Here is a 14813-nt window from a genome sequence, read left to right as displayed (position 1 = left end):
GGAGACCACCAAGAAAGACCTAGTTCTCCGCCTCATCGCGACCGGAGGTCTCACGTCCTTTGAAAACTCGAGAGGTCGGCGGAGATAAATGCTTCCAAAGGAGACGATGCCTGACTCCTCTTCAAAATGGATAGGAGTCCCAGGATCCCTGTGGCACGTGGAAAGGGACCCTGGGTCTCCCGCCTCACGTGGAGACGCGTCCCAATGGCCATGCCAAGACTCGAGGAGAATCCCGAGGTGTCCCTGGCACCTAGGCGGGAATCCTGACGTTGCTGAACAAACAAATGTCTTGAAGCGCCCTCCCCGTCAAAACTCGAGAATATACCCCAGGTTCCGGCCGCAACTCGAGAAAAACCATGAGACTTCCACCTCGCCACGAGATGAGGCCAGATTCCCCTGCACTGCGTGCAGAGCAATTCCGTGTTCCACATCAAACATGAAAGGAGCCTTGATTTCCTTGATGGCACTCCAGAGAACACCCAAGATCACTGTCTCAAGTCTAGAGGGATCCTGAGGTCACTGTAGCAACACGAAAGGGCTCCGTGGACCCCAAATCAACTCGAGATGATAGCTTAGTCCCTGGCTTCCACTCAAGAGGAATACCAAGTTTCCACAAGCACCTCAAGAGGAGCCTTCTCTCAGCTACAGGTATGTGAGAGGAACTCTGAGTTTGTGGCCTCAAGTGGAATGGGCACTGAGATGCTCTGACTCGAAGTTAGGCCGGATATCAATGCAGTGAATTGAATGCAGGCTCGTCTTGCATCTCCCAATACGAAGGGATGTCTGAATCACCTTGGAGACCACAGAGAAAGACCTAGTTCTCCGCCTCAGCGCGACCGGTGGCCTCACATCCTTTGAAAACTCGAGAGGTCCGCGGAGATCAATGCTCCATAGGAGACGATGCCTGACTCCTCTTTAAAATGGATAGGAATCTCAGGATCAATGTGGCACGTGGAAAGGGACCCTCGGTTTCCCGCCTAATGTGGAGACGCGTCCCATTGGCAATGCCAAGACTCGAGGAGAATCCCGAGGTGTCCCTCGCACTTAGTCAGGAGTCCTGACTTCGCTGAACAAACACGTGTCTGGAAGGGCCCCCCCCGTCGTAACTCGAGAATATACCCCAGGTTCCGGCCACAAGTGGAGAAAAACCATGAGACTTCCCCCTCGCCGCGAGATGAGGCCCGATTCCCCTGCACTGCGTGCAGAGCAATTCCGTCTTCCACATCAAACGTGAAAGGGCCTTGATTTACTTGATGGCACTCCAGAGAAAACCCAAGATTACTGTCTCAAGTCTGGAGGGATCCTGAGGTTACTGGAGCAACAAGAAAGGGCTCCGTGGACCCCAAATCAACTCGAGATGAGAGCTTCGTCCCTGGCTTCGACTCAAGAGGAATACCAACTTTCCACAAGCACCTCAAGTGGAGGCTTCTCTCAGCTACAGGTATGTGAGAGGTACCCTGAGTTTGTGGCCTCAAGTGGAATGGACACCGAGATGCTCTGACTCGAAGTAAGGCCGGATATCCCTGCAGTGAATTGAATGCAGGCGCGTCTTGCATCTCCCAAGACGAAGGGATGTCTGAATCCCCTGTGGAGACGACAGAGAAAGACGAAGTCCTCCGCTTCATCGCCACCGGAGGCCTCACGTCCTTTGAAAACTCGAGAGGTGCGCGGAGATCAATGCTTCTAAAGGAGACGATGCCTGACTCCTCTTGAAAACGGATAGGAGTCCCAGGATCCCTGTGGCACGTGGAAAGGGACGCTGGGTCTCCCGCCTCACGTGGAGACGCGTCCCAATTGCCATGCCAAGACTCGAGGAGAATCCCGAGGTGTCCCTCGCACCTAGGCCGGAGTCCTGACGTCGCTGAACAAACACGTGTCTGGAAGGGCCCTCCCCCTCGTAACTCGAGAATATACCCCAGGTACCGGCCGCAACTCGAGAAAAACAATGAGACTTCCCCCTCGCCGCGAGATGAGGCCGATTCCCATGCACTGCGTGCAGAGCAATTCCGTGTTCCACATCAAAGTTGAAAGGAGCCTTGATTTCTTTGATGGCACTCAAGAGAAAACCCAAGATCACTCTCTCAAGTCTAGAGGGATCCTGAGGTCACTGGAGCAACACGAAAGGGCTCCGTGGACCCCAAATCAACTCGAGATGAGAACTTAGTCCCTGGCTTCGACTCAAGAGGAATACCAACTTTCCAGAAGCATCTCAAGAGGAGGCTTCTCTCTGCTAAAGGTATGTGAAAGCGACCCTGATTTTGTGGCCTCAAGTGGAATGGACACCGAGATGCTCTGACTCGAAGTGAGGCCGGATATCCCTGCAGTGAATTGAATGCAGGCTCGTCTTGCATCTCCCAAGACGAAGGGATGTCTGAATCCCCTGTGGAGACCACAGAGAAAGACCTCGTCCTCCGCCTCATCGCGACCGGAGGCCTCACATCCTTTGAAAACTCGAGAAGTCCGTGGAGATCAATGCTTCCAAAGGAGACGATGCCTGACTCCTCTTGAAAATGGATAGGAGTCCCAGGATCCCTGTGGCACGTGGAAAGGGACCCTGGGTCTCCCGCCTCACGTGGAGATGCGTCCCAATTGCCATGCCAAGACTCGAGGAGAATCCCGAGGTGTCCCTCGCACCCAGGCAGGAGTCCTGACGTCGCTGAACAAACACGTGTCTGGAAGGTCCCTCCCCGTCGTAACTCGAGAATATACCCCAGGTTCCGGCCGCAACTCGAGAAAAACCATGAGACTTCCGCCTCGCCGCGAGATGAGGCCCGATTCCCCTGCACTGCGTGCAGAGCAATTCCGTCTTCCACATCAAACGTGAAAGGGCCTTGATTTCCTTGATGGCACTCCAGAGAACACCCAAGATCACTGTCTCAAGTCTAGAGGGATCCTGAGGTCACTGTAGCAACACGAAAGGGCTCCGTGGACCCCAAATCAACTCGAGATGATAGCTTAGTCCCTGGCTTCCACTCAAGAGGAATACCAAGTTTCCACAAGCACCTCAAGAGGAGCCTTCTCTCAGCTACAGGTATGTGAGAGGAACTCTGAGTTTGTGGCCTCAAGTGGAATGGGCACTGAGATGCTCTGACTCGAAGTTAGGCCGGATATCAATGCAGTGAATTGAATGCAGGCTCGTCTTGCATCTCCCAATACGAAGGGATGTCTGAATCACCTTGGAGACCACAGAGAAAGACCTAGTTCTCCGCCTCAGCGCGACCGGTGGCCTCACATCCTTTGAAAACTCGAGAGGTCCGCGGAGATCAATGCTCCATAGGAGACGATGCCTGACTCCTCTTTAAAATGGATAGGAATCTCAGGATCAATGTGGCACGTGGAAAGGGACCCTCGGTTTCCCGCCTAATGTGGAGACGCGTCCCATTGGCAATGCCAAGACTCGAGGAGAATCCCGAGGTGTCCCTCGCACTTAGTCAGGAGTCCTGACTTCGCTGAACAAACACGTGTCTGGAAGGGCCCCCCCCGTCGTAACTCGAGAATATACCCCAGGTTCCGGCCACAAGTGGAGAAAAACCATGAGACTTCCCCCTCGCCGCGAGATGAGGCCCGATTCCCCTGCACTGCGTGCAGAGCAATTCCGTCTTCCACATCAAACGTGAAAGGGCCTTGATTTCCTTGATGGCACTCCAGAGAAAACCCAAGATTACTGTCTCAAGTCTGGAGGGATCCTGAGGTTACTGGAGCAACAAGAAAGGGCTCCGTGGACCCCAAATCAACTCGAGATGAGAGCTTCGTCCCTGGCTTCGACTCAAGAGGAATACCAACTTTCCACAAGCACCTCAAGTGGAGGCTTCTCTCAGCTACAGGTATGTGAGAGGTACCCTGAGTTTGTGGCCTCAAGTGGAATGGACACCGAGATGCTCTGACTCGAAGTAAGGCCGGATATCCCTGCAGTGAATTGAATGCAGGCGCGTCTTGCATCTCCCAAGACGAAGGGATGTCTGAATCCCCTGTGGAGACGACAGAGAAAGACGAAGTCCTCCGCTTCATCGCCACCGGAGGCCTCACGTCCTTTGAAAACTCGAGAGGTGCGCGGAGATCAATGCTTCTAAAGGAGACGATGCCTGACTCCTCTTGAAAACGGATAGGAGTCCCAGGATCCCTGTGGCACGTGGAAAGGGACGCTGGGTCTCCCGCCTCACGTGGAGACGCGTCCCAATTGCCATGCCAAGACTCGAGGAGAATCCCGAGGTGTCCCTCGCACCTAGGCCGGAGTCCTGACGTCGCTGAACAAACACGTGTCTGGAAGGGCCCTCCCCCTCGTAACTCGAGAATATACCCCAGGTACCGGCCGCAACTCGAGAAAAACAATGAGACTTCCCCCTCGCCGCGAGATGAGGCCGATTCCCATGCACTGCGTGCAGAGCAATTCCGTGTTCCACATCAAAGTTGAAAGGAGCCTTGATTTCTTTGATGGCACTCAAGAGAAAACCCAAGATCACTCTCTCAAGTCTAGAGGGATCCTGAGGTCACTGGAGCAACACGAAAGGGCTCCGTGGACCCCAAATCAACTCGAGATGAGAACTTAGTCCCTGGCTTCGACTCAAGAGGAATACCAACTTTCCAGAAGCATCTCAAGAGGAGGCTTCTCTCTGCTAAAGGTATGTGAAAGCGACCCTGATTTTGTGGCCTCAAGTGGAATGGACACCGAGATGCTCTGACTCGAAGTGAGGCCGGATATCCCTGCAGTGAATTGAATGCAGGCTCGTCTTGCATCTCCCAAGACGAAGGGATGTCTGAATCCCCTGTGGAGACCACAGAGAAAGACCTCGTCCTCCGCCTCATCGCGACCGGAGGCCTCACATCCTTTGAAAACTCGAGAAGTCCGTGGAGATCAATGCTTCCAAAGGAGACGATGCCTGACTCCTCTTGAAAATGGATAGGAGTCCCAGGATCCCTGTGGCACGTGCAAAGGGACCCTGGGTCTCCCGCCTCACGTGGAGATGCGTCCCAATTGCCATGCCAAGACTCGAGGAGAATCCCGAGGTGTCCCTCGCACCCAGGCAGGAGTCCTGACGTCGCTGAACAAACACGTGTCTGGAAGGTCCCTCCCCGTCGTAACTCGAGAATATACCCCAGGTTCCGGCCGCAACTCGAGAAAAACCATGAGACTTCCGCCTCGCCGCGAGATGAGGCCCGATTCCCCTGCACTGCGTGCAGAGCAATTCCGTCTTCCACATCAAACGTGAAAGGGCCTTGATTTCCTTGATGGCACTCCAGAGAACACCCAAGATCACTGTCTCAAGTCTAGAGGGATCCTGAGGTCACTGTAGCAACACGAAAGGGCTCCGTGGACCCCAAATCAACTCGAGATGATAGCTTAGTCCCTGGCTTCCACTCAAGAGGAATACCAAGTTTCCACAAGCACCTCAAGAGGAGCCTTCTCTCAGCTACAGGTATGTGAGAGGAACTCTGAGTTTGTGGCCTCAAGTGGAATGGGCACTGAGATGCTCTGACTCGAAGTTAGGCCGGATATCAATGCAGTGAATTGAATGCAGGCTCGTCTTGCATCTCCCAATACGAAGGGATGTCTGAATCACCTTGGAGACCACAGAGAAAGACCTAGTTCTCCGCCTCAGCGCGACCGGTGGCCTCACATCCTTTGAAAACTCGAGAGGTCCGCGGAGATCAATGCTCCATAGGAGACGATGCCTGACTCCTCTTTAAAATGGATAGGAATCTCAGGATCAATGTGGCACGTGGAAAGGGACCCTCGGTTTCCCGCCTAATGTGGAGACGCGTCCCATTGGCAATGCCAAGACTCGAGGAGAATCCCGAGGTGTCCCTCGCACTTAGTCAGGAGTCCTGACTTCGCTGAACAAACACGTGTCTGGAAGGGCCCCCCCCGTCGTAACTCGAGAATATACCCCAGGTTCCGGCCACAAGTGGAGAAAAACCATGAGACTTCCCCCTCGCCGCGAGATGAGGCCCGATTCCCCTGCACTGCGTGCAGAGCAATTCCGTCTTCCACATCAAACGTGAAAGGGCCTTGATTTCCTTGATGGCACTCCAGAGAAAACCCAAGATTACTGTCTCAAGTCTGGAGGGATCCTGAGGTTACTGGAGCAACAAGAAAGGGCTCCGTGGACCCCAAATCAACTCGAGATGAGAGCTTCGTCCCTGGCTTCGACTCAAGAGGAATACCAACTTTCCACAAGCACCTCAAGTGGAGGCTTCTCTCAGCTACAGGTATGTGAGAGGTACCCTGAGTTTGTGGCCTCAAGTGGAATGGACACCGAGATGCTCTGACTCGAAGTAAGGCCGGATATCCCTGCAGTGAATTGAATGCAGGCGCGTCTTGCATCTCCCAAGACGAAGGGATGTCTGAATCCCCTGTGGAGACGACAGAGAAAGACGAAGTCCTCCGCTTCATCGCCACCGGAGGCCTCACATCCTTTGAAAACTCAAGAGGTCCGCGGAGATCAATGCTTCCAAAGGAGACGATGCCTGACTCCTCTTGAAAACGGATAGGAGTCCCAGGATCCCTGTGGCACGTGGAAAGGGACCCTGGGTTTCCCGCCTTACGTGGAGACGCGTCCCAATTGCCATGCCAAGACTCGATGAGAATCCCGAGGTGTCCCTCGCACCTAGGCAGGAGTCGTGACGTCGCGGAACAAACACGTGTCTGGAAGGGCCCTCCCCGTCGTCACTCGAGAATATACCACAGGTTCCGGCCGCAACTCGAGAAAAACCATGAGACTTCCCCCTCGCCGCGAGATGAGGCCCGATTCCCCTGCACTGCGTGCAGAGCAATTCCGTGTTCCACATCAAACGTGAAAGGAGCCTTGATTTCCTTGATGGCAATCCAGAGAAAACCCAAGATCACTGTCTCAAGTCTAGAGGGATCCTGAGGTCACTGGAGCAACACGAAAGGGCTCTGTGGACCCCAAATCAACTCGAGATGAGAGCTTAGTCCCTGGCTTCGACTCAAGAGGAATACCAACTTTCCACAAGCAACTCAAGAGGAGGCTTCTCTCAGCTACATGTATGTGAGAGGGACCCTGAGTTTGTGGCCTCAAGTGGAATACAGACCGAGATGCTCTGACTCGAAGGAAGGCCGGATATCCCTGCAGTGAATTGAATGCAGGCTCGTCTTGCATCTCCCAAAACGAAGGGATGTCTGAATCCCCTGTGGAGACCACAGAGAAAGACCTAGTTCTCCGCCTCATCGCGACCGGAGGCCTCACATCCTTTGAAAACTCGAGAGGTCCGCGGAGATCAATGCTTCCAAAGGAGACGATGCCTGACTCCTCTTGAAAACGGATAGGAGTCCCAGGATCCCTGTGGCACGTGGAAAGGGACGCTGGGTCTCCCGCCTCACGTGGAGACGCGTCCCAATTGCCATGCCAAGACTCGAGGAGAATCCCGAGGTGTCCCTCGCACCTAGGCAGGAGTCCTGACGTCGCGGAACAAACACGTGTCTGGAAGGGCCCTCCCCGTCGTAACTCGAGATATACCCCAGGTTCCGGCCGCAACTCGAGAAAAACCATGAGACTTCCCCCTCGCCGCGAGATGAGGCCCGTTTCCCCTGCACTGCATGCAGAGCAATTCCGTGTTCCACATCAAACGTGAAAGGGGCCTTTATTTCCTTGATGGAACTCCAGAGAAAACCCAAAGTCACTGTCTCAAGTCTAGAGGGATCCTGAGGTCAGTGAAGCAACACGAAAAGGCTCCGTGGACACCAAATCAACTCGAGATGAGAGCTTAGTTTCTGGCTTCGACACAAGAGGAATACCAACTTTCAACAAGCACTTCAAGAGGAGGCTTCTCTCAGCTACAGGTATGTGAGAGGGACCCTGAGTTTGTGGCCTCAAGTGTAATGGACACCGACATGCTCTGACTCGAAGTAAGGCCGGATATCCCTGCAGTGAATTGAATGCAGGCTCGTCTTGCATCTCCCAAGACGAAGGGATGTCTGAATCCCCTGTGGAGACGACAGAGAAAGACCTAGTCCTCCGCCTCATCGCGACCGGAGGCCTCACATCCTTTGAAAACTCGAGAGGTCTGCGGAGATCAATGCTAACAAAGGAGACGATGCCTGACTCTTCTTGAAAATGGATAGGAGTCCCAGCATCCCTGTGGCACGTGGAAAGGGACACTGGGTCTCCCGCCTCACGTGGAGACGCATCCCAATTGCCATGCCAAGACTCGAGGAGAATCCCGAGGTGTCCTTCGGACCTAGGCAGGAGTCATGACGTCGCTGAACAAACACGTGCCTGGAAGGGCCCTCCGCGTTGTAACTCGAGAATATACCCCAGGTTCCGGCCGCAACTCGAGAAAAACCATGAGACTTCCCCCTCGCCGCGAGATGAGGCCCGATTCCCCTGCACTACGTGCAGAGCAATTCCGTGTTCCATATCAAACGTGAAAGCAGCCTTGATTTCCTTGATGGCACTCCAGAGAAAACCCAAGATCACTGTTTCAAGTCTAGAGGCATCCTGAGGTCACTGGAGCAACACAAAAGGGCTCCGTGGACGCCAAATCAACTCGAGATGAAAGCTTAGTCCCTGGCTTCGACTCAAGAGGAATACCAACTTTCCACAAGCACCTCAAGAGGAGGCTTCTCTCAGCTACAGGTATGTGAGAGGGACCATGAGTTTGTGGCCTCAAGTGGAATGGACACCGAGATGCTCTGACTGGAAGTAAGGACGGATATCCCTGCAGTGAATTGAATGCAGGCTCGTCTTGCATCTCCCAAGACGAAGGGATGTCTGAATCCCCTGTGGAGACCACAGAGAAAGACCTAGTTTTTCGCCTCATCGCGACCGGAGGCCTCACATCCTTTGAAAATCGAGAGGTCCGCGGAGATCAATGCTTCCAAAGGAGACGATGCCTGACTCCTCTTGAAAATGTATAGGAGTCCCAGGATCCCTGTGGCACGTGGAAAGGGACACTGGGTCTCCCGCCTCACGTGGAGACGCGTCCCAAATGCCATGCCAAGACTCGCGGAAAATCCCGAGGTGTCCCTCGCACCTGGGCCCGAGTCCTGACGTCGCTGAACAAACACGTGTCTGGAAGGGCCCTCCCCGTCGTAACTCGAGAATATACCCCAGGGTCCCGCCGCAACTCGAGAAAAACAATGAGACTTCCCCCTCGCCCCGAGATGAGGCCCGATTCCATGCACTGCGTGCAGAGCAATTCCGTGTTCCACATCAAATGTGAACGGAGCCTTGATTTCCTTGATGGCACTCCAGAGAAAACCCAAGATCACTGTCTCAAGTCTAGAGGGATCCTGAGGTCACTGGAGCAACACGAAAGGGCTCCGTGGACCCCAAATCAACTCGAGATGAGAGCTTAATCCCTGGTTTCGACTCAAGAGGAATACGAACTTTCCACAAGCACCTCAAGAGGAGGTTTCTCTCAGCTACAGGTGTGTGAGAGGGACCCTGAGTTTGTGGCCTCAAGTGGAATGGACACCAAGATGCTCTGACTCGAAGTAAGGCTGGATATCCCTGCAGTGAATTGAATGCAGGCTCGTCTTGCATCTCCCAAGACGAAGGGATGTCTGAATCCCCTGTGGAGACCACAGAGAAAGACCTAGTTCTCCGCCTCATCGCGACCGGAGGCCTCACGTCCTTTGAAAACTCGAGAGGTGCGCGGAGATCAATGCTTCTAAAGGAGACGATGCCTGACTCCTCTTGAAAACGGATAGGAGTCCCAGGATCCCTGTGGCACGTGGAAAGGGACGCTGGGTCTCCCGCCTCACGTGGAGACGCGTCCCAATTGCCATGCCAAGACTCGAGGAGAATCCCGAGGTGTCCCTCGCACCTAGGCCGGAGTCCTGACGTCGCTGAACAAACACGTGTCTGGAAGGGCCCTCCCCCTCGTAACTCGAGAATATACCCCAGGTACCGGCCGCAACTCGAGAAAAACAATGAGACTTCCCCCTCGCCGCGAGATGAGGCCGATTCCCATGCACTGCGTGCAGAGCAATTCCGTGTTCCACATCAAAGTTGAAAGGAGCCTTGATTTCTTTGATGGCACTCAAGAGAAAACCCAAGATCACTCTCTCAAGTCTAGAGGGATCCTGAGGTCACTGGAGCAACACGAAAGGGCTCCGTGGACCCCAAATCAACTCGAGATGAGAACTTAGTCCCTGGCTTCGACTCAAGAGGAATACCAACTTTCCAGAAGCATCTCAAGAGGAGGCTTCTCTCTGCTAAAGGTATGTGAAAGCGACCCTGATTTTGTGGCCTCAAGTGGAATGGACACCGAGATGCTCTGACTCGAAGTGAGGCCGGATATCCCTGCAGTGAATTGAATGCAGGCTCGTCTTGCATCTCCCAAGACGAAGGGATGTCTGAATCCCCTGTGGAGACCACAGAGAAAGACCTCGTCCTCCGCCTCATCGCGACCGGAGGCCTCACATCCTTTGAAAACTCGAGAGGTCCGTGGAGATCAATGCTTCCAAAGGAGACGATGCCTGACTCCTCTTGAAAATGGATAGGAGTCCCAGGATCCCTGTGGCACGTGGAAAGGGACCCTGGGTCTCCCGCCTCACGTGGAGATGCGTCCCAATTGCCATGCCAAGACTCGAGGAGAATCCCGAGGTGTCCCTCGCACCCAGGCAGGAGTCCTGACGTCGCTGCACAAACACGTGTCTGGAAGGTCCCTCCCCGTCGTAACTCGAGAATATACCCCAGGTTCCGGCCGCAACTCGAGAAAAACCATGAGACTTCCCCCTCGCCGCGAGATGAGGCCCGATTCCCCTGCATTGCGTGCAGAGAAATTCCGTGTTCCACATTAAACGTGAAAGGAGACTTGATTCCCTTGATGGCACTCCAGAGAAAACCCAAGATCACTGTCTCAAGTCTAGAGGGATCCTGAGGTAACTGGAGCAACACGAAAGGGCTTCGTGGACCCCAAATCAACTCGAGATGAGAGATTAGTCCCTGGCTTCGACTCAAGAGGAATACCAACTTTCCACAAGCACCTCAAGAGGAGGCTTTTCTCAGCTACAGGGATGTTAGAGGGACCCGGAGTTTGTGGCCTCAAGTGGAATGGACACCGAGATGCTCTGACTCGAAGTAAGGCCAGATATGCCTGCAGTGAATTGAATGCAGGCTCGTCTTGCATCTCCCAAGACGAAGGGATGTCTGAATCCCCTGTGGAGACCACAGAGAAAGACCTAGTTCTCCGCCTCATCGCGACTGGAGGCCTCACATCCTTTGAAAACTCGAGAGGTGCGCGGAGATCATTCCTTCCAAAGGAGACGATGCCTGACTCCTCTTGAAAATGGATAGGAGTCCCAGGATCCCTGTGGCACGTGGAAAGGGACCCTGGGTCTCCCGCCTCACGTGGAGACGCGTCCCAATTGCCATGCCAAGACTCGAAGAGAATCCCGAGGTGTCCCTCGCACCTAGGCAGGAGTCCTGACGTTGCTGAACAAACACGTGTCTGGAAGGGCCCTCCCCGTGGTAACTCGAGAATATACCCCAGGTTCTGGCCGCAACTCGAGAAAAACCATGAGACTGCCCCCTCGCTGCGAGATGAGACCGGATTCCCCTACAGTGCGTGCAGAGGAATTCCGTGTTCCACATCAAATGTGAACGGAGACTTGATTTCCTGGATGGCACTCCAGAGAAAACCCAAGATCACTGTCTCAAGTCTAGAGGGATCCTGAGGTCACTGTAGCAACATGAAAGGGCTCCGTTGGCCCCAAATCAACTCGAGATGAGAGCTTAGTCCCTGGCTTCGACTCAAGAGGAATACCAACTTTCCACAAGCACCTCAAGAGGAGGCTTCTCTAAGCTACAGGTGTGTGAGAGGGATCGTGAGTTGGTGGACTCAAGTGGAATGGACACCGAGATTCTCTGACTGGAAGTAAGGCCGGATATCCCTGCAGTGAATTGAATGCAGGCTCGTCTTGCATCTCCCAATCCGAAGGGATGTCTGAATCCCCTGTGGAGACCACAGAGAAAGACGTAGTTCTCCGCCTCATCGCGATCGGAGGCCTCACATCCTTTCAAAACTCGAGATGTTTGCGGAGATCAATGCTTCCAAAGGAGACAATGCCTGACTCCTCTTGAAAATGGATAGGAGTCCCAGGAGGCCTGTGGCACGTGGAAGGGGACCCTGGGTCTCCCGCCTCACGTGGAGACACGTCCCAATTGCCATGCCAAGACTCGAGGAGAATCCCGAGGTGTCCCTCGCACCTAGGCAGGAGTCCTGACGTCGCTGAACAAACACGTGTCTGGAAGGGCCCTCCCCGTCGTAACTCGAGAATATACCCCAGGTTCCGGCCACAACTCGAGAAAAACCATGAGACTACCCCCTCACCGCGAGAAGAGGCCCGATTCCCCTGCACTGCGTGTAGAGCAATTCCGTGTTACACATCAAACGTGAAAGGAGCCTTGATTTCCTTGATGGCACTCCAGAGAAAACCCAAGATCACTGTCTCAAGTCTAGAGGGATCCTGAGGTCACTGGAGCAACACGAAAGGGCTCCATGGACCCGAAATCAACTCGAGATGAGAGCTTAGTCCCTGGCTTCGACTCAAGAGGAATACCAATTTTCCAAAAGCACCTCAAGAGGAGGCTTCTCTCAGCTACAGGTATGGGAGAGGTACCCTGAGTTTGTGGCCTCAAGTGGAATGGACACCGAGATGCTCTGACTCGAAGTAAGGCCGGATATCCCTGCAGTGAATTGAATGCAGGCTCTTCTTGCATCTCCCAAGATGAAGGGCTGTCTGAATCCCCTGTGCAGACCACAGAGAAAGACCTAGTTCTCTGCCTCATCGCGACCGGTGTCCTCACATCCTTTGAAAACTCGAGAGGTCCGCGGAGATCAATGCTTCCAAAGGAGACGATGCCTGACTCCTCTTGAAAATGGATAGGAGTTCCAGGACTCCTGTGGAACTTGGAAAGGGACCCTGGGTCTCCCGCCTCACGTGGAGATGCGTCCAAATTGCCATGCCAAGACTCAAAGAGAATACCGAGGTGTCCCTCGCACCTAGGCAGGAGTCCTGACTTCACTGAACAAACACGTGTCTGGAAGGGCCCTCCCCTTCTAACTCGAGAATATACCCCAGGTTCCGGCCGTAACTCGAGAAAAACCATGAGACTTCCCCCTCGCCGTGAGATGAGGCCCGATTCCCCTGCACTGCATGCAGAGCAATTCCGTGTTCCACATCAAACGTGAAACAGCCTTGATTTCCTTGATGGCACTTCAGAGAAAGCCCAATATCACTGTCTCAAGTCTAGAGGGATCCTGAGGGCACTGTAGCAACAAGAAAAGATTCCGTGGACCCCAAATCAATTCGAGATGAGAGCTTAGTCCCTGGCTTCGACTCAAGAGGAATTCCAACTTTCCACAAGCACCTCAAGAGGAGTCTTCTCTCAGCTACAGGTATGTGACAGGGACCCTGAGTTTGTGGCCTCATGTGGAATGGACAACGAGATGCAATGATTCGAATTAAGCCCGGATATTCCTGCAGTGAATTGAATGCAGGCACGTCTTGCGTCTCCCAAGACAAAGGGATGTCTGAATCCCCTGTGGAGACCACAGAGAAAGACCTCGTCCTCCGCCTCATCGCGACCGGAGGCCTCACATCTTTTGAAAACTCGAGAGGTCCGCGGAGATCAATGCTTCCAAAGGAGACGATGCCTGACTCCTCTTGAAAATGGATAGGAGTCCCAGGATCCCTGAGGCACGTGGAAAGGGACCCTGGGTCTCCCGCCTCACGTGGAGATGCGTCCCAATTGCCATGCCAAGACTCGAGGAGAATCCCGAGGTGTCCCTCGCACCCAGGCAGGAGTCCTGACGTCGCTGAACAAACACGTGTCTGGAAGGTCCCTCCCCGTCGTAACTCGAGAATATACCACAGGTTCCGGCCGCAACTCGAGAAAAACCATGAGACTTTCCCCTCGCCGCGAGATGAGGCCCGATTCCCCTGCAATGCGTGCAGAGCAATTCCGTGTTCCACATCAAACGTGAAAGGAGACTTGATTTCCTTGATGGCACTCCAGACAAAACCCAAGATCACTGTCTCAAGTCTAGAGGGATCCTCAGGTCACTGGAGCAACACGAAAGGGCTTCGTGGACCCCAAATCAACTCGAGATGAGAGCTTAGTCCCTGGCTTCGACTCAAGAGGAATACCAACTTTCCACAAGCACCTCAAGAGGAGGCTTCTCTCAGCTACAGGGATGTTAGAGGGACCCTGAGTTTCTGGCCTCAAGTGGAATGGACACCGAGATGCTCTGACTCGAAGTAAGGCCAGATATGCCTGCAGTGAATTGAATGCAGGCTCGTCTTGCATCTCCCAAGATGAAGGGATGTCTGAATCCCTTGTGGAGACCACAGAGAAAGACCTAGTCCTCCGCCTCATCGCGACTGGAGGCCTCACATCCTTTGAAAACTCGAGAGGCCCGCGGAGATCAGTGCTTCCAAAGGAGACGATGCCTGACTTCACTTGAAAATGGATAGGAGTCCCAGTATCCCTGTGGAATGTGGAAATGGACCCTGGGTCTCCCGCCTCACGTTGAGACGCGTCTCAATTGCCATGCCAAGACTCGAGGAGAATCCCGAGGTGTCCCTCGCACCTAGGCAGGAGTCCTGACATCGCGGAACAAACACATGTCTGGAAGGGCCCTCCCCATCGTAACTCGAGAATATAGCACAGGTTCCGGCCGCAACTCGAGAAAAACCATGAGACTTCCCCCTTGCCGCGAGATGAGGCCCGATTCCCCTGCCCTGCGTGCAGAGCAATTCCGTTTTCCACATCAAACGTGAAAGGAGTCTTGATTTCCTTGATGGCACTCCAGAGAAAACCCAAGATAACTGTCTCAAGTCTAGA

This window comes from Dama dama, chromosome 10 (genome assembly GCF_033118175.1).
Source record: "Dama dama isolate Ldn47 chromosome 10, ASM3311817v1, whole genome shotgun sequence".
NCBI lineage: Eukaryota > Metazoa > Chordata > Mammalia > Artiodactyla > Cervidae > Dama > Dama dama.
This window is presented reverse-complemented; position numbering follows the sequence as displayed.